Raw genomic sequence first — 7447 nt, 5'->3', positions numbered from 1 at the left:
TTTCTCAATGGGAAATGTTGGGTATTTATAAGAGACGAGGAAGAGAGAGAGAGAGAGAGAGAGAGAGAGAGAGAGAGAGAGACTGCTAGCACAGGTCCCTAGAGGTTTGACAGGAGCAGCGCATCAAGGTGATTTGATGGGCCCTACGGAAAGGTGCGACGGAACAGTTGTCAGTGTCAGGCGGCGCATGTGTCAGAGCAGCTTTGTCAGAGGTGTCAGAGGTCATGTCTCACCTCTCCGGCGGTCAGGTCTTTAAACGTCACTTCGGCTTTATGACCGAAGGTCTTGGCCGAGTTGATAATTGGGCCGAGGTCACGGCCCGAGGGGCCTTGCCGAGGTGGTGGTTCCAGAAGTACCACAGGGTGAGACCCCAGTACTGTCCGAGTTGGAAATACCCTCCTCACTAAGCCCCCCAAGCCTTGGGAAGGGCGAGGTCGTTGCTTCTCGAGGTAGTTACTTCCCAAGGCTGACAAGTGTGTATGACATGGAATACAGCAAGTACACGTCATGACTGTGCGGATGGGACTGGGAAGGAAGTGAAATGATGGCTGTCAGCTTTAATGACAGATCCATGGATAGACGCGAAATAAACGGTCAGATGAACAGTACTCTCATTAATGAGAAGAGAGGTCGTGCCCTCGAGAATTCCAAAGGTGCCGCCTTTTCATCTTCCCCCTGTTAGCCTATAAATAGGAGTCCCTTTTTACCTTTTTACTCTTTACCAGAAATCCAAAATCACCCCAGAGCTTCGTTTCTTTGTCTTTTCACTTCGGCAACCTCTTAAACAGCATCTTCAAGTAAGTCCACCTCTTTCTTTCTTCAGTAATAGCTAAGCCAGCTCGTACCCACAAAAAGACGGTGAGGCCCGACTTCACCGAGACAGAGAGGCTCGACCCTTCCTAGGAGATAACCGCTTCTGAGGCCGGGGAAGGGGAGGCCGGAACGTCCCACCAGACCGAGGTACTCCAAGAGCAGGAAGAGGAGATAGAGGTTGAAACTGAGATCCTTTATAACGACGACCTCGGCAACGAGGTTCCCAGGGATGAGGGTGTGCAAGAGCCGACCACTCCTCTGGATCTTTCAGCACTCAATTACGGCCAGATGCCTACGTTTGGCAGCGTCATGGATCAAACGCTGGTAGCCGAAGTGGTTCGCCGGTATCCCTGGAGAAGAAATTACAGCCTCTACCCACCTCGGCCACATCAATCAGCCGCACTACCATCGAGGGGTAGGGTGGCTATTTATGTGGATCAACTGGAAGCCGGGCTCAGGATGCCTACCACGAGGTTCCTCCGAGACTGCCTAAGGTATTGGGGGGTGAGAATCACTCAACTTACCCCCAATGCCATTCGCGTTCTCGTCGATTTTCAATTGCTCTGCCGACATCAGAAAATAGAACCCACGGTCAACCTCTTCCGCCGATGTTACTCGCTCAAAAACAGCAGAAGTGAAAAGGGTTGGTTTTACTTCGGGAACAAGATCCCGAAACTGGTGGTGGATGCCCCCACTTCGATAAAGGAGTGGAAGGGGAACTTCATCTTCGTTCCAGCTGAGGATTTCCCTAGAGGGTTCTGGTGGAGACCTCCCACCCCGATCAAAGAAACCTCTCCGGGTAAACTAGAGGAGGACAACTTCAAGAAACTGATGGGGTCGGGTCTCAGAATCAACAATTGGGATTTTTCCGAGGCAGTTCTTGTTGACGGCGGGCTCAGCCGAGCTCTGATCAGCTCGGATCACCCCGTCTTCTTCTCCTCTAGGCTACAGAAAGCTTGTACTTTTCCATTCCCTACTCTGTTTGTTTTCCTTGATTCTAACTAACTCTCCTTTCATACTTTGCAGTGACGAGAGTTTCTGACTTGATAACCTCCGGGACGGCGGCCGAGGTGGCCAAAAGACCAAAGAAACGCAAGGACACTGCCAAGCCCTCCACCAGGCCGGCCAAGAAGACTGCCGCAACAACGGCGAGCCGCGCACCTCCCGTGGTGATTGTGGGGGAAGGCTCACGCACTTCGGCCACTCCTGGGGGATCCCAAGCCTCAGCCATCCCGGTGGGGGTCCCCATTCGAGGAGTAACCATAGCTTCTCCACCCCGAGGTCAGGGTGTAACACCTTTCCCAGATCACCCCGTCACGGGGTTCTCGTTGTTCAATCTCCACCACGTTCCTTCTCAAGAGGTCGGGGAGGACAAGAGGCACTCCGGAGCACAGTGGTGCTCGGAGTGGAGCATCAATGTCAACGATTGCTGCAAAAATCCCCTGATCGCACAGGAGCTCCTCGTGCATTCAGTGCTGCCGCGGGACAACACTTATGCCAGGAAGCTCACCCCTGGCGAGCTGATGCAGAGTGCCTCAGTCTCCTGGACATCCACCACGGCCTTTTTCGCTGAGATGATTCAGCGTTATGGAAATTTTATGGAGATGTACGAGCCACCCTCCGCGCTTCAGAAGAAAATTGCCGAACTGGAAGAGAAGTTAAGGGCCACCGAGCTGGAGCGTGATAAGGCCGAGGCGGCCAGAAACCGGGCCGAGGTGACAAATAACTCTCTGATAACCGCCCTTGGTGAAGAAAAAGAGAGAAGAGCCCAGGAGGAGCAGTCATCCAAGAAAGCAATAGAAATGGCCGGGGTGTCAGCCTTGAAAGCCTTCCGCAAGTCGGAGTCTTTCAACCGCGACCTTAGCGAGCTGACGCTGCCGAGCTTCATGTTCGGCTACACCACAGCAGTCAACGATGCGTCGCCCTTCCTCTCTTCTGAACAACTGGAATCTCTTCAAGATGCGCCGAACTACAATGAGGATGCCAAAGAGCTGTGTGACCGCATGGCCGAAGGCATCAAAGCCGAAAGTAACCTAACCGAGGTCCGCGCCGAGTTCAACAAGTGGCTCCAGGAGTTCGACATAGGTGGCGATGGCCTCGAAGGGGACCAGACCGGCGAAGAGACTGAAGGTCAGCAAGACGCCGAGGTGGGGGAAGAACCTATGGGTGGAGAAGGTTCCGGGGCAGGGAATACTTAGGGGCATTCCATTTTGTACCTAAAGGCCGAGGTCGTGGATGCTTAGGAGCATTCCGGACCTCAGTCGTCTTTTTGTTCTTCAATATAACTTTGTATTTTTTCCTCTTTAATTCAGCTCGATTTTCTTCTCTTTACTGCTGCTGTCCCCTTATTTTTCACTTGTGATGAAATAAGAATAAGTGAGAAATAACTCAAAAACTTAAAATTAAAAGCGCGTACCCTTCAAGGGTAATACAGTCTAAGATTCTCAGCGTACCAAGTTCGAGGCACTCGAGAACCATCCCGATACGCTAATTTATAATATCCGTTTTGGCTGGACTCGACAACACGGTAGGGTCCCTCCCACTTGGGGCTGAGTTTCCCCTGAGATTCAGCTCGGCTGACCGAGTTCTTTCGGAGCACAAAGTCTCCCGGGTTGAATCGCAGGTGCCTGACCCGGGCATTATAGTAGCCAGTTATGCTATTTTTATAGAGAGCGACTTTGGCCGCTGCCATATCACGCTTCTCTTCGGCAAGATCGAGGTCAACTCGCCGCTCTTCTTTATTAACTTCGGCGGCATACGCGGCCATTCGTGGGTTTGGCGTAATGAACTCGGCTGGGACCACAGTTTCGGACCCAAACGTTAAAGAGAACGGGGTCTCTTGTGTTGCCGACCTCGGGGTGGTCCTGTAAGATCACAACACACTAGGGAGTTCCTCCATCCAAGATGATCCGGCTCGGTGCAGCCTGCTTTTGAGGCCATGGAGGAGAGTGCGGTTGAAGTTTTCAGCCTGCCCATTGGCATGGGGGTGTCCAACCGAGGTGAAATGTTGTTTAATCTCAAGGTTCTCGCACCACGCCTTGAATGGATTATCAGCGAACTGCCTGCTGTTATCCGAGATGACCACCCGGGGTAGGCCGAAGCGACAAACTACGTTTTTCCAGAAAAATTTTTGGACTGCTGACCCAGTGATGGTTCTCAGAGGCTCAGCCTCGACCCATTTGGTGAAATAGTCTACTGCCACCACTACGTATGCATAATTCCCTGGAGCCCTAGGGAAATGGCCAATTATGTCAGTACCCCATTGTTCGAACGGCCATGGTGAGGTGATGGGGATCATGAGGTTGGTCGAATGGTGGTACTCAGGGACGTGGTGCTGGCAAGAAGGACAACTAAGAACCATGATCTGGGCATCTACCCTCATGGTGGGCCAGAAATACCCAAGCAACAGAGCCTTTTTGACGAGCATCCTGTAGCCGACGTGAGCCCCGCAAAGTCCCTCATGTATGTCTTGGAGGATCCGTTCACCCTCCTCTGGTGTGATACACCGTAGCCACGGGCCGAGGTAGGACCTCTTGTACAAGAGATCTTGTCGAAGGGCATACCGAGTTGCTTTACGCTGAAACTTTCTTGACTCAACTCGATCATTAGGGAGTTCCCCCAACTGAGAAATCGGATCAAGGGGCCCATCTAGGTGTCACCGGGGTAAACGGGGCACACGACTTCTTCTAAGTATCTCAGCTCGGCTAAGACTTCCACGAGTACCGACTTGTTCAAGTCAGAGAACGAGGTGGAGGCGAGCCGAGAGAGGGCGTCAGCTCGTTTGTTCTGCGATCGTGGTATCTTTTGGATTTCGAAAGACTCGAAGTGTGCGATCAACTGGTGGATCTTGGAGAGGTAGCGATGCATGACCTCTTCTCTGGCCTCATATTCACCCAGTATCTGGCGCACGACGAGTTGAGAATCACTGTAAACCAAGATGTGCCCGGTGCCGAGTTTGCGGGCTAGCTGGAGTCCGACAATGACTGCCTCGTATTCGACTTCGTTGTTAGAAACAACGAAATCAAACCTTAAGGCATATGAGCACACCTCTCACTGGGGATCTTCGAGGAGCAAACCTGCTCCACTACCCTCACTGTTGGATGAGCCATCCACATGCAGAATCTACCGCTGAGGCTCAGCGGTGGCCGGGGTTGACTTATTCACCTCATCGAACGTGAGTTCGGCTAAAAAATCCGTCAGGGCTTGAACTTTGATAGCCGTCCGAGGTTCGTAAGACAGGTCATACTCCTCCAACTCAATGGCCCATTTAGTAAGGCGTCCGAAAGCCTCCGGCCGTGATAAGACTTGCCTGAGCGGCTGGTCTGTTCTCAGACAAATGTGATGAGCTAAGAAATAGGGCTTGAGCCTGCGGGCAGCGTGGATCAGGACTAGCACAAGGTTCTCCGCTTGTGTGTACCTGGTCTTCGGACCTCGGAGGACTCGGTTGACGTAGTAAACTGGAACTTGTACACCTTGTTCTCTTACCAGTACGGCGCTCACGGCTTCGACCGCGGCAGATAAGTACAAGAACAACTTGTCCCCGGGACGAGGTGAGGTGAGCGTCGGGAGGTAGTGAAGGTACTCCTTCAGCTGCTCAAACGCCCGTTGACATTCTTCAGTCCAGGAAAAGCTGTCTGCCTTCTTCAGAACTTTGAAAAAGGGTAACGCCTTAGAGCCCGACTGCGATAAAAACCGGTTCAGGGCTGCCAACCGCCTTGTAAGCCTCTGCACGTCGCGGATACACCGAGGTGGAGACATTTCTTGGATCTCTCTCACCTTATCCGGATTCGCTTCTATGCCTCGTCTGGAGACGAGGTAACCCAGAAATTTTCCCGAAATGACCCCGAAGACACATTTCTTAGGGTTTAGCATCATTCGCGTTTCCCGGAGGATCTCAAGGATTTCCCTCAGGTCAGAAAGAAAAGTGGAGGTCGTCTGGTTCTTAAGAAGAATGTCATCCACGTAGGCTTCGACATTTCGCCCGATCTGGGACTTGAAAGCTTGGTTAACCAAGCGTTGATATGTGGCCCTGGCGTTCTTTAATCCGAAAGGCATGGTGGTGTAGCAGTAGGTGCCTTGGTCGGTGTAGAAGGCCGTCTTCTCCTGGTCCTTCGGACTCATTCCGATCTGGTGATACCCTTTGAAGGCATCAAAGAAACAGAGGACCTCATAACCCATTGCCGAGTCCACCAAGGTGTCGACCTTGGGCAATGGGTAGCAGTCTTTGGGGCAGGCCTTATTGAGATCGGTGAAGTCGACGCACATCTTCCAAACTCTTGTGTCCTTCTTGACCATGACTGGGTTGGATAACCAGGTCGGATATTGGACCTCCTGGATTATCTTTGCGGGCAGGAGCTTGTCCACTTCTTCACCAACAGCTCGGCTACGCTAAAGGGCCGAGGTGCCTTCTTTTTTGTTTGACCGGGCGTGCCTGGGGGTCAACGTTAAGCTCGTGTAGCATGAGGTGATGCGGGACTCCTTGGACCTCATCTGCGGCCCAAGCGAAGATGTCTCGGCATTCTCTGAGAAGATCCACCATTCCTTTCTTAACTAGGTCAGGCAAACAGATGCCAACGCGGATCGTTTGATCCGGATTCGTGGGGTCCAGGGAGATCTCCTCCACCTCATCTCCGGTTTCCAGCCTCTGGGACTTTACCGTTTGCTGAGGATCGATGCAATCAATTGAGAGAATGTCCGACCTCTTTTCGGACCTTCTATCAGAGGTCGATGGGGAGGCCGCTTGTAAAGTGGCAAGGTAGCACTCCCGGGCAGCGCAGACGTCGCTGCTCATCTCGGCGACCCCTGCGGGGGTGGGAAACTTAAAGCTCAGGTGGTATGTTGAGTATACCGCTCGCAAAGCGTTGAGCGTGGGTCGTCCCAGGAGCATGTTGTACGGGGAATCAGCCTTCACCACGATAAAATTGACAAGGATAGTTCGGCAACGGGGATGACACCCCATGGTTACCGTCAGGGTCACCATCCCTTCGGGATGCACAACGTGTCCCCTGAACCCTACCAAGGGGGTTCTTATTGGGGTCATGCGCTCCCTGACCAGTTTAAGGCTATCAAACGTGCGGAGGTACATGACGTCCACCGAGCTTCTCGGGTCAATGTAGACCTTCTTCACAATGTAATTGTTGGTGAGCACTTCAATCACCAAAGACTCGTGGCTACTTGAGACAGCAGGGACAGGATCACTAGGTCCGTAAGAGATCACCTCGGATAGGCGAGAGTTCTACTCGGCCTGATCCGGGTTGGCTTGAGTTGGACTGAAGAATGTCAACGGGCGTTTGAGCAGCTGAAGGAGTACCTTCACTGCCTCCCGACGCTCACCTCATCTCGTCCGGGTGATAAGTTGTTCTTGTACTTATCTGCCGCGGTCGAAGCCGTGAGCGCCGTACTGGTAAGGGAACAAGGTGTACAAGTTCCAGTTTACTACGTCAGCCGAGTCCTCCGAAATTCGGAGACCAGGTACACACAAGCGGAGAAACTTGTGCTAGCCCTGATCCACGCTGCCCGCAGGCTCAAACCCTATTTCTTAGCTCACCACATTTGTCTGAGAACAGACCAGCCTCTCAGGCAAATCTTATCACGGTCGGAGGCTTTCGGACGCCTTACTAAATGTGCCATTGAG

The sequence above is a fragment of the Coffea eugenioides genome, chromosome 3 (assembly GCF_003713205.1).
Source record: "Coffea eugenioides isolate CCC68of chromosome 3, Ceug_1.0, whole genome shotgun sequence".
Taxonomy (NCBI): domain Eukaryota; kingdom Viridiplantae; phylum Streptophyta; class Magnoliopsida; order Gentianales; family Rubiaceae; genus Coffea; species Coffea eugenioides.
The sequence above is the reverse complement of the archived record's forward strand: the minus strand, read 5'-3'. Positions refer to the sequence as shown.